Below are 15,994 nucleotides of genomic sequence, written 5' to 3' on the forward strand. Positions count from 1 at the left end.
ACTTAAATGTAGGAGTACATTTTTATTAAATATTATCTTGTTACTTTTAGGGTAGATTATTGTATCCTGTTATAATCTTTTAAGTCTTGATTTCACAATCAATCTCTCCCAGTTTTATATGATTTTTAAATCAATAATATGAAAATTACTGATATACCATTTTAAATAGGATAAACCCTCATAACATTCCCTTGGGGGCCACTCTGTATGTTTCATTACTCCATTGATCAAATACTCTTTGGCTCTGATAATTAATAATTTTATCTGTACTATCAGAGATATATGGCTTTTTTCTTCATTTGAAAACAAGAATTTTTGAAAACAGGAAAAAAAAAAGACTGCCAACCACTTTACCATTTGGATTAATTATGTCTGTTACATTTCCTTTTATGCCCATATTATCATTTTATTAAAGAAAGGAGATTGGAATGGTTTGGTGAAACTTGTTCTTTTTGAACCCATGCTATTGTTCTGGAGGAAAAGAAATTCATCGAATACTAAAATCCAATTCAAATCTCTTATCATTCATGAATGTATAGGTGGTACATAAAGGTCTTCATCTTGAGATATCTCTTAATTTGGAGAGTAAAAATTTTTTTTAGATTAAGTTTTTTTGTTATTGCTGTTTCTCTTGGTCATATACAATTGCTGATGGGGGGAAGATGGGAGTAATTAGTTCTTTCAAAAAATATTTAATTGAAAAATGAACACATTTTTCTGTGTTCAAAAACCAACTATTTAATTTTCTAAGGATTAAACACAACTCATTAGACTTTAAATAATACAATCCATCTGTAAAAAAAAAAATCCAGATTATTTCCCAGTTCCCCACAGTCCTTCAGAGAGTAGCCCCAGTGGCTCAGCACTTTCATATTTAAGTCCTAGAGGCACACTTCACTGTGTCTCAGTTGGGAAAAGTGATTTGGACTCATGAAAGCAGTGATGAGCTTTTTTCTTTGTCCTCACTTATCTCTGATTTCTTAACCCTGAAAAAACATTTGTTCTACCCTCTCCATGCGAAGATTATTTTTCCTGAAATAATGGAGGCAAAAGAGAAGTGGAGTAGTTGTGCTTTCTATTTGCTATTCTCATTACATCTTCTGCTTCAAGTAATGGATCCATTTCCTTCCTTTCTAAACTACCTGAGAGCCTGCTCATCTTAAGATTCTCCACACTGCCTAATGCAATGCTTTACTTGTTATAGGTATATTAGTCAGAACACTTTTGGTTGCGAGGGATACAAACCCAACTCAAATATCCTTATATCAAAAACCGTAAAATGTATGTAGACAATCCAACAGCTGACAAGCTTCAGATACAGCTAGATCAAAGATTCAAAATTTGCCATCAGGGCCTAGATTCTCTCTATCTCTCCTCAGTGCATTTCTCTCTGATTTTACTCTGAGGCAGTCTCCCTGCACATGGGATCCCAAGGTCTCCATCTTCACAGCTCTGAGCTGTGAGAAAAATGAAATACCTGTCTTGACTGCTCAAACAAGTCTCAGGGTTAGCTCTGTTTGACCTGTTTGGTTTGGATTAGGTTGTTCCTGAACCAATCAATCACCATAGCCATGGCCATCTGAGGCTTCCATTGGCCTGAGCTCAGTCACATGATTACCCATTGTGTCTGGGATATAATCAGGTCTACTTAAGTGGGAGTGGGAGAGAGGACCACTGGTGCTTCCTCCAGAGACAAGTCTGAGTATCGGTATCAGGAGAATTAAGGAAGGATGCTGGATGGGAAAAAAAACAACACATAATCATGGCAAGTTTTTAATTAAATATTTTTTGAAGAAATTTATTAGTTCCATCATTCTCACCAGTGATTGACAAAGAGAAACAGCAATGACAAAAAACCTAGTCCTAAGAAATTTATTTTTAATCTCCAAAGTGAAAGATACCTCAAGATGAAGACCTTTAGGTCCAGCCTGTATATTCGTGAGTGGTAAAGGATAGGAATTGGGTTTTATTATTTGACCAATTTCTTTTCCTCCAGAACATGTGAGTTTATTTTTCATTTTGTGAATTTCCTGGAAGCAAATGCAACACTTCCTATCATCTGCCCTTTAAACAAAAGATTTCTCACTTTCCACTAAAATAAAATGTATTACAATAGGACTACTATATACATCAGGAAATAAAGGCTCCTGAGTTGTGGCAGCCTCAGCAGACTTGGGATCTTAAGGATGATGTCCCGCTAATGCATTGCTGCCCATCTCTCAGTGGTTTGATTCTGCCTTCCTAAAATGCAACCAAGAATAGGAATCTAGAGGCTGGTGCTCTGATGTTGAGATGACCTATTTTAAACAGCCAGTATCCAGTCAGAGGAACAGAGCACATGCTAGTAGTCCGATAGAAGGAATTTAATATGAAGAATTGATTATAAAGGCATTGGGATAACTCAAGAGCCAAATGAACCACAAGGCAACCCAGATATTAAGGAAGCAGAAAGCCTCTACAAGCCCTAAGGTGCAGGGAATTAAGGGAGGAGATGGTGCTGTCAGATTCAGAATGCTGGGGCCATCTAGCAGGACTGAGAACACCAGGGGCTTCCATGTAGGAACTAGATCTATGAAAAAGGCTGTGTGATATAAGCTGGAACCACAGAGCAGTTGCCAATCAAAGCAGAAAGAAGGGGAGAACTACCTTCATTTCTCCCTCTTTTGCCCTCCAATCTCCCAACATGGTCTCTCATTGGCTAAACCAGAAGGCAGCTAGCAAGGAAGTTGGGGAAGTGTAGTTTTCAGGACAAAGGAGAGGAATGTATCTGAAACCAAAGTGGCAAATGAGTGACACATTGTCTGTAGCAAGATGTGAAGACTGGGGCTGTTTTCACATGCAAAATTAACAGCTTTCTTATTAGTCCTTTTCTTTGTTGCAGTTAAGTGGGTTTGAAGCCTTTATGCTTTGAAGAAAAGGAAACTCCTATTTGCTGATTCTGACCATGGGTCTATTAGACTATGAGGGACCAAAGAGTGGGGGGCAGGGAGCAGGTAGCAGGAGTTTTACAGAGGAACAACTAAAAGAAAATGAGGTGATTCACTGGTGTGACGTATCTTGGAGAAGAAATGGGGAGAGTGGAGTTCTCTCCAAACTGGAAAGGTAGGGAGAGAAAGAGAGTATTGTGAATGGTTCCTTTATCAGATGAGTCCTGCTTGCTACTTACCAGCGTTTCTGCCTGGAGACTAAAGAGCTGTGTTGTATATCTGTACTGTTGGGGCCACAGAGTGCCTTAAAAAAGGGCCTGAGCCCCAAGAATGGCATGAGATTAACAGAAGACAACCAAGAGGGAATATTTGGAGGGGTTGGAGTCATTCTCAGTAAACTAAAAGGCAGATCGTAGTAGCTGACTTTTCTATTATTCTGTTGAGGATTCCACTGGATTGGCCCCTCACCTAGGGTTACTGTATAGGGGAGCTGCTGGAGAATATCACCAAACATTGCTTTCCTTTTCACTCACCCTTTGTGGGCATAGATACCTGATGGGAAAGCCCAAGAAAATAAAGCTCAAAGCTATAGCTCTGAGTACTTAATTTGGGTACAGAGTTTGAACAGGGTGCATTTAGGTAGTAGGTGCAGATAACAACAGAGAACTGAATTGTCTGAATGTCTGTGGTTTTGGGTAGTGAGAGTTTGGACAGTGAGGGAATCCTGTATTTCAATATTTTAACCGTTGGCATAATCAAACTAGTGTGTTCTAATTGAATATCAGCCCTGGTCATAATCCTCCCTCCTCCAGGAAGCCTTGGGACATTATGGCCACCCATAGGCACTCTCCCAGATCCATAGCTGCTCTGCAAAGGCAGATGTGGTGGGGCTCCATACTGAGATTTCAATTCGTGCTTTATGTGGTAGTTACAAGCTACAATGTAGGTTCCAAAAACTTGTCCAAGAACATAGAACATAGACAAACCTTTGAACTCCTTTGCCTTAGGAACTTCTGTGTTGCCAGGCTACAGCAGAATTTTCCTTTGCTTCTGAAAGCCCAGGCTTTCTGAAAGGGAATGCCAGACCAGTTGTGTCTCACATAAGCACAGCCCTGGGCCAAAGTCAGTAAAGAGATGTGCCTAGTATAGTCTGAATAGTCGTAGTCAGTACAGAGTTTTAAGTTTGATTCTTGTTAAATTTTTTAAATGGAGAGATTCTACATACAAACCCAGATTTCAGGCATTTCCCAGAAATCTGAGTGCTTAGTATTAGCTCCACATTTGCAGTGCCAGCAATGGCTCTGTCCCCTTTAGAAGGCATGCATTTGTGGTTAGCCATGGTCTCTGCCACTCCTTTTTGTCTTCCTGACCCAGACATGAGTCCTTTGCCATTTTGTCATCTTCCATCTGGCAGGTACCACTCATTTGCATTACCTGTTGAGTTTCTTAGGTAGTTGAGTTTCTGACTCCTGGGCTTTTGGAGTCAGGGCTTGTGGAAGGGAAGCAGAGTTGAGATTCTCTGAGCCTTGCAGAAGACTGGCTTCTCTGGGTTTTGTGAGGGGAAGACACTAACTCCCCATAGTACGGCTGATGTGACATGGCTTGTGAATGTCTAGGAGACTGGAGACTGTGCCCTCCATCATGGTGTTGGAAGACCTCTGGGCTCAGGCTTGGATCTATCCCCTTAGGTCACCAGGCTAGCTTAGACAAGGATCACCCAGTTGTAATTGTGAGGACTGAAGACAAGGGGATTTTCCTCTGAAAATTTAAGATTTACAAGAACCCTGGGACTTCTGAACAGCACTTCAAGGAAGGCCCACAGGATTACAGAACTAAGTATCCTCTGGTGATATAGGAAAGAGTTCAGAACAGGGTATTGATTAAGAAACAAGACATCAACTGTTATATATTAGCCTTAGGGATGTTTGGCTGTATCTTCATGTCTCCCTGTATTGAGAGACGGGATAAATCCCATTCTTCTACCTGCAGGGCTGGATTTATGTGGTTTGCTTATGCGCTGTCACCAAGGAGCACTTTCTCTTTGTTTTGTCATTGTGAAGTTGCATGCCTGAAATGATCTGGCGATGATTTTTCAAAAAGCCCCAAGCACAGAGCTCAGTACTTTTTTTTTTCTTAACAGCAGATGTTCTAATAGTCTGTCTCCTGTTGCACAGAGAAATACAAAGAAAATTATGGAGCCACCACATATATCTGAGTAGCAACTGATGTTCCTGTGGGATATTGTGGAAACTTCTTAAGTGACTTCCCGTATTTTACTTTCCCAGTACATTCCATATACTAGTCTCAGAGTTCTTTTCCCAGATCCTGAGATTAATCTGTTCATCCTCTTTTACAGCCCATCTCTGGACCCCTATACCTTCATTTAAAGCCCTCTGTCTTTGATATAGCTTTATAGAGCCCTCCTGCATCACCAGCTTCATCCCTCCACCATCACATGCTCCGCCCAACTTCCCCAACACTCCATTCCCTGCTTCTCTCTCTAGACCTCAGCTCAACCTTCCCCTTCAGCCTGAGGTGTCCTTTTCTTCACCTCTATTGGTTGAACTCCTGTCAAACTCCTATCTTCAAAGCCCACCTTGAATTCTGCCTCTCTCTCAAGTCATTTCTGTTATTTCTAGTAGGCATCACAATACTTTGGATCTCTATCCTAGCGCCTTCCCTAAACAACTATGTGTATGTCCTCCTCCCTCTGATCCCCTTTCCACACCATATCTGAGAACTCTTTAAGAGCAGCAGATTAGTACCTCTCAAGAGAATTATGACAAAAGGCAAAAGAGAAGAATCTTCTGATAATTAAATTATAAGATCAACTTAATGGTCCAGCAAAGTCATTTATAGAAACAACTTAAGTGGTCAAAATTATTCCTGGTTCAGAGCATAACTTGATTGAAGCTATTTTTATTTTTTATTTTTGAGGGCGAGAGAGAGAGAAGAGAAGAGAGGAGAGGGGAAGGGAGGGGAGGGGAGGAGAGAGGAGGAGAGAGGAGGAGAGGAGAGGAGACTAGAAGAGAGGAAGACAGAGAATCTTAAGCAGGCTCCATGACCAGCATGGATGATGCAGGGTACCATCTTACGACCTTGAGATCATGACCTGAGCTTAAATCAAGAGTTGGGATGCTTAACTGACTGAGATACCCAGGTGCCCTGAAGCTGTTTTTATATAGCATTAAACTGTAATCTGGGGCTGGTGGAGAGGTATGTGCACATGGGAGAATCCATTGTCTTATTATATCTTCCTCTGTGTGGTTTACATCATGAATTAGCATATTTGTTAAGGTTATGAGAAGTTCTATAGTAATGAATCCATTTTCACTTTGTTGAATCTATTATTTATTGAATTTATATGACTCATGTTTTGCATACAACATGTGAAACATTATTTTTTCATAGAATATTATTACTATCTGCTGGACTAAAGAAATGATATACCACTCAGAAGGAGAACTGTCTATATTGAATCTGGAAAACAAAAACAGAAGGACAAATGTTGTCAGTGTCTATCCAAGGGTATTTGGAGGAGATCTGGGCTGCTGTGTTCTGCAGGGGGTGGGTCATTTCCAGAGAGATAACACCATGTGTTCCCTTGACCTGATACCATAGGATTATTTGAGTTGGACAACTAATTTCCCTTATTCTCAATCTATGCTCACCAGAAAATCTGGTTATAGTTTAGTTTCCAAAGTAAATTTCTTACATGAAAAAAATAATCTGGCCCAAGGACAGAGCATGTAACCCCCTTGCAGTTCTTATGGTAGTAAATTGGCATTCTAGATTGGCCATAAGTCCCTTGTAACCTTGATTAGTGACAGTCCATCCCTGAGATAGTGATTAACTCTCTCTGGAATAGAACAAAATCACATTTCAGAACCTGCAAAGCTGTGGATGATATCCTAGTGCTGTGGTGAAGGACAATGTCAATACCTAGCACTTATGAGGCACCATTGCAGTTATCTGTTTCTGTGTAACAAATACACACTTAGTAGCTTAAATCAGAAACAATCATCATTTTTTTTTCCCTGTGGATCAGGAATTTGGGAAGACTTAGCTGAACAGTTTTCGCTTGGATTGTGTTCAGACAGTGACTACAATAGCTGGGACTTGACTGGAATCTCTCTGACTTCATGTAGACTCAGGACCTCTCCGTTTGTTCTCTCCATGTGAGCTGCTAGGAGCTTCCTCACAATATGGCATCCTCAGGGCTCCAAAAGCAAGATTCTCAGTGAACAAGGTAGAGCACTCTCAACTTTTCTGATCTTGCCTCAGGAATCACATCAATGTCACTTACCTGCTATTTGTTACAGGAGAGTTACAGGCCCATCCAGATTCAGAGAGAAAATAGACTCTACCTGTTGCTGAGAAAATGGCACTGTTTTAAAGAGCATGTGGGATGGGGGTAATGTAGTTTTCTTTGGAAGATACAACCTGATGCAAGAACTTACTATATTCAGTGCCTTTGCTAAATCTCTCTTCCTCTCTCTGTCTTTCTCTCTCCTCCTCTCTCTCTCATGCACACACACACACACACACACACACACAGACACACACACACCCTTTATTTATTTCTCACAACAAATCCATGAGATCATTCTTATCATTCCCCATTTTTACAGAGGTTAAGTAATTTGTCCAGGGGCTAATAGGTGGTTAGTCGTAGGGTTGGGTTTTGAAAACCAGTGTGTGCTCTTAAACAATATGCTCCACCGCCTGGTGAACCAAGGTAAATGCCACCTGGGAAGTTCCTGGCAGTCTGTCACCCAGCCTTCCTAGTGGCTCCCACCTCACTGCGCATGCTAAGTGTGGTGGGAGAACATTTCAAGGTGTTGATCAGAAAGCCCTCTTCCTTAAACCACCACATTCCTTGTGCCCCGAGGGTCTTTCCCTCATGGAACCCCTACCTGCTCCCCACCACCTCTGGTCATCCCTTAATGGAACCAGAAAACAAAGGCCATGTTATTAAGTTTTCAGGTTTTTGTTGATGGAATAAAAATGTCCCAGTGCTACTGACGATGTTGGTGCTCTGCCTAGGTCTCCCTGGAACTCTTCTCCCTATTTATGCTCCCTGTTAGTGTTCTTGAGCCTCTAACAGTCAGCACCTGTGCTTCTTTTCATAGACCTGCCCTTGTGCACCTGGAGCCTACTCTGCCCAGTTATATGAGGGGAGGAAAGAGAACTTACATCTCCCCAAGTTGGTCCTTGGCCAATGCCTGAAGAGTTGGGAGAGTGAGGGCACAACCCTCTGTCCTCTGGTTGGGAGAGCCCTGAGAGGTAACTTACACTCCAGAGCACCCTGGAGGGATCAGGGTGGGACTTTTCATGAAATCGCACTCTTTGCTTCTTCCCATTCTTCTCCTGTTTTCCCCACTTCTCTGAAAACACCACCTTTGAAAAACACTCAGTCTGTTTCTGGGGAACCTGATGTCTCTAATGGGAAAGGAGAAGGGGAAGGAGTTAGAGAAACTTCTTCAGAACAAGTCCAGTCCTTTGCCAGATCAGAGAGCTACAGGGAGGTTGGGCCAGCCTGGCCTGTTTCACTGTCCTTCAGAAAGTAGACCCTCCCGCTGACCCAAATGACACCAGCTGTGCTGACAGCCACAAGCACAGTGTTCTGGACCAGGAGTCTCTCCTCAACACCCCTGTCTAACCTGCCTTCTCACATCGCACTCAATGGGACAAGCCCCCTAGAATGGAGCTTAAGGGGGTGATGGTAGTCTAAGGAAAAGCTCCTCCACCACTCTTTCCGTTATACCTGACCAGGGTGATACTTGATGGAACTGATGTGCCACTGATCCAGGGAGGGGTTGGAACCCACATAGAACTAAGAGTTAGACTTCTTGTGCCTAGCTCAGCTCCCAACTAGCTGTGTGCCCTGTTTTCTCCACTGCAATGTAGTCTCTGAGATCCCTCCAGCTCTAAATATCTGTGCTTTCACATGACATGTTCGATGCCTCCCAAAAGCTTATAATCTTGTTAGGAAAACATGACACAATTAGAGGACTGTACATGACAGGCTGTAGTACAAATCTAAAATCAGTCCAATTAAGAGGGAAAAGGAATAGTGCAGAAAACAATCACAGTAGCTGATTAGGATGGGTGGATTTCTGTGGGACAGTCTTCAGGAAAGGGTTCAAGGAAGAATTTGAGAAAGGTCTTGGAGGTTGACTATTGCTTGGTTGAAGGAAGGTAAAAGCCACCATAGTCAAAGGCTTATAATTGTTACTTTTGTGTGTGAGGGAGAGGCAAAGGAACAAAATCCTGGTTATCATCTAATTGCTGTTCCAACTCCTAAGTGAATATAGCACACACTGCTCCAGTTATAATATACTAGTTATTTACAGGGCTGTATTTCTATTCTCCCTGGCTTAACACACATCACTGGAAATCTGACATTCAGAATTGGCTTTTCCAACCTCCTAAATTTTAATTAAAGTAATTATGTTACTAACAGAAGCTGTAATTTATCTTCTCCCTGTGTTTACAAAGAGGAAAAAAGGCAACTTTGGCCAAGCACATTTTCCCTGCATCATATTGCTGGTTTGGTGGTGGGGAAGGGGGGATGTCTTTGGTTTGGGGGGGGGGCATCCAGAGGCCATACTGCTCACTGGTCTCTTCTCTCTGCAGTACAGAGGGCCCTGTTCTAGCTCTTTTGGATAACTGCTACTGAAAACCTCAAAGTGGGCTGAGCTGTGTCATTCGGAAGCAGCATCTGGGCTAAAGAGCAAGTCCATGTTCTAGAAAAATCCTTTTGGCACAAGACACTCTGTGTGTGTGTGTGTGTATGTGTGTGCGTGCACACGCTCACACGTGCATGTGTATTTTTGGCAATGGTGGGAATAAGGAGCTCAGTGATTTAGATGAGAACTTTCCATGCAATTAACTTGTTCCATACCAAAGCAGGTGCCGAAGTGAACCACTGGGCCAGTCTGCTCAGTAAATACCCATCCGTAGGTATAGAGCAATTCAATGGAAATAATTATACTGGGTCAATTAAGCAGAACTCACACCTCCTCCTGTTAGCCTGTTTGAATTTTTTTATTTCCATGAGTCAGGTTTGTTCAGGATTTAAACTGCTTTACCTCTGGAAAAGCGAGCCTCTAGGGAAACATCATTGATTTGTGCGATGGTGGTTGTGCTAGAGAAGGTGGCCCCGCTTCCCAAGCAAGAGCACTTGGTCTGGGCCTCGGGCAGGCCTGGGCTGGAGTGCTGGCTCCAACACCTAGTGGCCCTATAACCTTAGGCAAATTATTTAACTCTCTGAACCTTAGTTTTCTCATTTTAAAAGTGAAGATGGGAAGACAGCTTATATTCCCATTCTTTCATGAGGATTAATTGAGAAAATGCTGGCAAAGCTCTAAAAAAAAGGTCCTGGGATATAATCAATGCTCCATAAGCAGCGACCATTGTTATTATTGTTATCGACAGTAAAACTGGGTATTATTATAACTGTGCCACCTATGATGACCCAATGGAAAGCTTTTATAAAGGGTGGCATGTGAGGAGCTAATTGTGCTCAACTCCAAACATGCAGAATTTAGAAACACCAATATGTGAGGTTATAAAATGGAACAATTAGGGGGTGATGTAAGGGCTGGACAGAAGAAGGAACACCAGAATTCAATGAATTCTAAAGCCCCTTGACTGCAATGAGGATCAGTCCATCTGTAGATTACCCATGGTATATCACAAAGGCTGGGAGGGAGGCTGAGAAACTAAGCATTGGGGACCACTGTCAGGTTGAAAATGAATCAGAAATGAAATGACATCACCTCTAAAATGATAAGGCAAATCAGTAAAAAAAACGCAATCTGACAAAAATTCCGTTCTTCACACAATGATAGTATTTATTGAGAGCTTACAGTTTGACAGAGGCATTAATGCGGATTCCTTATTTAATCTTTACCATAACCTATAAGGTTGGTTCTATGATTATCTCAGTTTTACAGACACATCACCCTTTAGGGATGTGCTTACTGCAGAAAACGAAAGGTCGCTTACTTCTTAAAGAGGTTCTTTTACAGCCTGGGAGAGTGTAGACCCACCAGAAGCTTACATGTGGGAGGGGCTTACTTAAACTCCAGACAATGTGGATGTACTTGTATTCGTACAATCATTAAACAAGTTATTATAGGCTCTACTACAAGGTGCTAGGAACTGAGTTTTGTGTTGAAGATATAATGATGAACAAAAGTAGGTGTGATCAGCTTCTGAGAAGATGGAGTAGACGAACTTTTCCTTACACTTCCTGCTGCTGTGTACAACAAATCTCCTTAAGCATTGTGTGTAGAGCAAACATAAGAAGACTCTGAAAGGTGGAAAGAAGATGGCAGGTCAGTAAGATATTTGGGGAACCAAGGAATGACACGTGAGTTCTCTGCTTTTGTTTTTGGTTCTTGGTTTTTGGGCTTTATTTGTTTGCTTGTTTGTTTTTACCTCATGAATCCCAGACTCAGAGATGAAGAAGCCAGCAACTTGGAAATACCCATGGGCACAGACAATGCAAATCCTGTTGTCCCTAGCCAAAGAACTAGAAAAGGGGCAGTTTGGCAAGATAGGAACTTTTAGACAATAACAACTTAACTCTAGCTAAACACTACAGAAAAATCTGTGGCCTCACATCCACACAGTGCCCAGTGGTAATGAAGCCAGCCCCCTTCCCCATGCTTTTGTATCAGTGGAAGCCACATGGGAAATAGTAATGAAGCAAATTCCTATACCTTCCAGCCAGACAGGTATCAGTGAAGGTTTGGGAGGAACAGGAAACTCCCACCTTTGCCCAGCCCTGTCCCCCAGGTGTCAATGGAGGCTAAGTAGGGAGTATGAATTTATACTCCTCCTGGCAGTACCAAGGTGGCACCCCCTCCTGTTCCTCTGTCAGGGCTATATCAGAAGCAAGTTAAGATCCAGAGTCCCAAAACATAATACCCACAATAAGAACCAGGAAGTCTCATACTGAATGTAAAAAGAAAATCTCATCTACTGATGCCAGCATAGAGATGACAGATAAGTTAGAATTATCTGATAAAGATTTTAAAGCTGTTATTATAAAAAAATACTTCAACAATCAATTAAAAACAAGCTGGAAACAAATGGAAGTATAGCAAGTTTCAGCAAGGAAATGAAAGATAAAAAGAAGAACCAAGTGGAAATTCTAGAATTGAAAAACATAATAACCAAGAATAAAAATCCCAAAGGATCAATTCAACAGCAGAATAAAGGGACAGAAAACAATAATTTAACTTGAAAGTACAAAAGTAGAAATGACCCAATCTGAACAACAGAAAATAGATTGAAAAAATAAGAAAGAACAAAGTCTCAGGGGTTTGTGGGACTATAACAAAAGATCTAACATTCATGTCCTGGGACTCAAAGAAGGAGAGGAGAAAAAAGACAAGGATAGAAAAGTGCTGAAGGAGATAATGGCTGAAAACTTCTCAAATTTGTCAAAAGACATACCTACATATCCAAGAAGCTGAGTGAGCCTCAAGCAGAAAGAAAGAAAGAAAGAAAGAAAGAAAGAAAGAAAGAAAGAAAGAAATCTACAGCAAGACGCATTACAATCAAACTTCTGAAAACTAGAGACAAAGAAAAATCTTGAAAGCAGCAAGAGAGAAATGACACACATTACCTAAAGGGAAAACAATTCAAATGACGATGTATTTCTCATCGGAAACTATGGAGGTCAGAAATAAGTGACACAACATTTTTCAAAATATTTTCAGCATTTCCAATGCTGAAAATAAAGAAATATCAACTCAGAATCCCACAGCCAGTGAAAATATCCTTCAAGAATGAAGGGGAAATGAAGACATTCTCAGATGAAGAAAAACTAACAGGTCTTGTCACCAGCAGACCTACCCTAAATGAATGACTGACAACAGGAGGTAGCCTAAAAAAGAAAGGAAGGAAATGATAAAGGAAGGATCTTTGAAACATCAGGAATGAAGAAAGAATGTAGGAAGCTAAAATCTTGGTAAATAAAATTGACTTTCCTTTTTCTCTTGAGTTTTCTAAAAATTTTTAGTGGTTGAAGCAACAATTATAACACTGTTCCATATAGTTCTAAATGTATGTATAGGAAATATTTAAGGCAATTATAAATAGGGGAAGGTAAAGGGACATAAAGAAAAAATAAGATTTTTATACTTCACTCACACTGGTAAAAAGAAAAACCTACAGGCTATGATAAATTGTGTATGTTTAATGCAATACCTAGAGCAAGCACTAAAAAAGTTGTACAGAGATATATTCAAAAATGTTATAGATGAAATCAAACTGGAACTTAAAAAATGTTCAAGTAACTCACAGGAAGGCAGGGAAAACCAGACAGATAAATTAAAAACAGAACAAACAGAAAACAAAAAATAAAATGGCAGGGTTAAGCACTAATATATCACTAATTACAGGACCTGTAAATGATTGAAATATACAAAAGAGAAAGCAGTTAGGCAGCGAGGATTAACAAACATGACCCAAATATATGCTGTCTACAAGAAGCGTACTTAAAATATAACTATGAAAGGATGGAAAAGATATATCTTGAAAACATTAATCAAAAGAGAGCAGGACTAGCTATATTAATGTCAGATATAGTAAACTTCAGGACTAAGAAAATTATCAGAGACAGAGACATTATGTAATGACAAAAGGGTCAGTCTGTCAGGAAGATACAGCAATCTTAAATGCGTAAATATCAAACAATAAAGCTGCAAAATGTATGAAGCACAAACTGACAGAACTGAAGGGAGAAATAGACATGTGCACAATTAGAATTAGAGAATTCAGCACTCATTTCAATTGTCCAATTGATAGAACTAGATAGAAACTCAGCAAGAACATAGAAAAACTAAACAACATCATCAACCAATGAGATCTAGCCAATATTTATAGAAAACTCCACAGTAGAATATACATTGTTTTCAAGTAAAAACAGAACATAGATAAGACAGGCCATATCCTGGGCTATAAAACAAACATTAATAATTATTTAAATATGAAATTTATTGTCAAGTTTGTTTCCATACAATACCCAGTGTTCATCCCAACAGGTGCCCTCCACAATGCCCATCACCCACCCTCCTCTCCCTTCCACCCCCCCTTCAACCCTCAGTTTATTCTCAGTTTTTTTTTTAATTTTTTTTCAATGTTTATTTATTTTTGGGACAGAGAGATACAGAGCATGAACGGGCGAGGGGCAGAGAGAGAGGGAGACACAGAATCGGAAACAGGCTCCAGGCTCTGAGCCATCAGCCCAGAGCCCAACGCGGGGCTCGAACTCACGGACCGCAAGATCGTGACCTGGCTGAAGTCGGACGCTTAACCGACTGCGCCACCCAGGCGCCCCAATTCTCAGTTTTTAAGAGTCTCTTATGGTTTGGCTCCCTCCCTCTCTAACTTTTTTTTTTCCTTCCCCTCCCCCATGGTCTTCTGTTAAGTTTCTCAGGATCCACATAAGAGTGAAACCATATGGTATCTGTCTTTCTCTGTATGACTTGTTTCACTTAGCTAACACTCTCCAGTTCCATCCACATTGCTACAAAAGGCCATGTTTCATTCTTTCTCATTGCCAAGTAGTATTCCATTGTGTATATAAACCACATCTTCTTTATCCGTTCATCAGTTGATGGACATTTAGGCTCTTTCCGTAATTTGGCTATTGTTGAAAGTCCTGCTATAAACATTGCGGTACAAGTGCCCCTACACATTAGCACTCCTGTATCCTTTGGGTAAATTCCTAGCAGTGCTATTGCTGGGTCATAGGGTAGATCTATTTTTAATTTTTTGAGGAACCTCCACACTGTTTTCCAGAGCAGCTGCACCAGTTTGCATTCCCACCAACAGTGCAAGAGGGTTCCTGTTTCTCCACATCCTCTCCAGCATCTATAGTCTCCTGATTTGTTCATTTTGGCCACTCTGACTGCATGAGGTGATATCTCAGTGTGGTTTTGATTTGTATTTCCCTGAAGAGGAGTGACGTTGAGCATCTTTTCACGTGCCTGTTGGCCATCTGGATGTCTTCTTTAGAGAAGTGTCTATTCATGTTTTCCGCGCATTTCTTCACTGGATTATTTGTTTTTTGGGTGTGGAGTTTGGTGAGTTCTTTATAGATTTTGGATACTAGCCCTTTGTCTGATATGTCATTTGCAAAAATCTTTTCCCATTCTGTTGGTTGCCTTTTAGTTTTGTTGATTGTTTCCTTTGCTGTGCAGAAGTTTTTTATCTTGATGAGGTCCCAATAGTCCATTTTTGCTTTGAATTCCCTTGCCTTTGGAGATGTGTTAAGTAAGAAATTGCTGTAGCTGAGGTCAATGAGGTTAGACTAGCAGAATGGACTCTCTGGAGCCAAACATTAATATTTTTATAGTTTTATATTTTAATAAAATTATTTAATATTTTAATATTTTTTTAAAAATTGAAATCATATAGAATGTATACTCTTACCATAATGGAATCACACTAGAAATCAATAATAGAAAGATAATAGAAAGACCTCCAAAAAACATGAAAATAAAAGATCATACTCCCAAATAATCTATGGATCAAATAAGATGTCTCAAGAGAAATAAAAAGAATAATGAACTTAATGAAAATAAAACCACAACATATCAAGATTTGTGGAATACAGCTAGAGTAATGCAGAGAGGGAGTTTATAGCACCAAATGCACATATTAGGGAAGTAGAAAAGCCTCAAGTCAGTAATTTAACCTTCCACTTTAAGAACCTAGGAAAAGAAGAGCAAAATAAACCCAATGCAAGCAGAAAGAAGGGAATAATAAAGAAAATAGCAGAAGTCATTGAGACTGAAAACAGAAGAAGATAGAAGAAAATCAGTGAAACCAAGAGCTGTTTCTTTGAAAAGGGCAATAAAATTGACAAACTTCTAGGAAGACTGACACAGTAAAAAGAAAGAAGTTAGCAATATCAGAAAGGGAGAATATCACTACTGATTCTGCAAACATCAAAGGATAATACAAAAATACTACTAACAATTCTATGCATACAAATTTGACAACTCAAAATGGAGCAAATTTTTTGAGAGACACCAACCACC

Source organism: Prionailurus bengalensis, chromosome D2 (genome assembly GCF_016509475.1).
Source record: "Prionailurus bengalensis isolate Pbe53 chromosome D2, Fcat_Pben_1.1_paternal_pri, whole genome shotgun sequence".
Classification (NCBI taxonomy): Eukaryota; Metazoa; Chordata; class Mammalia; order Carnivora; family Felidae; genus Prionailurus; species Prionailurus bengalensis.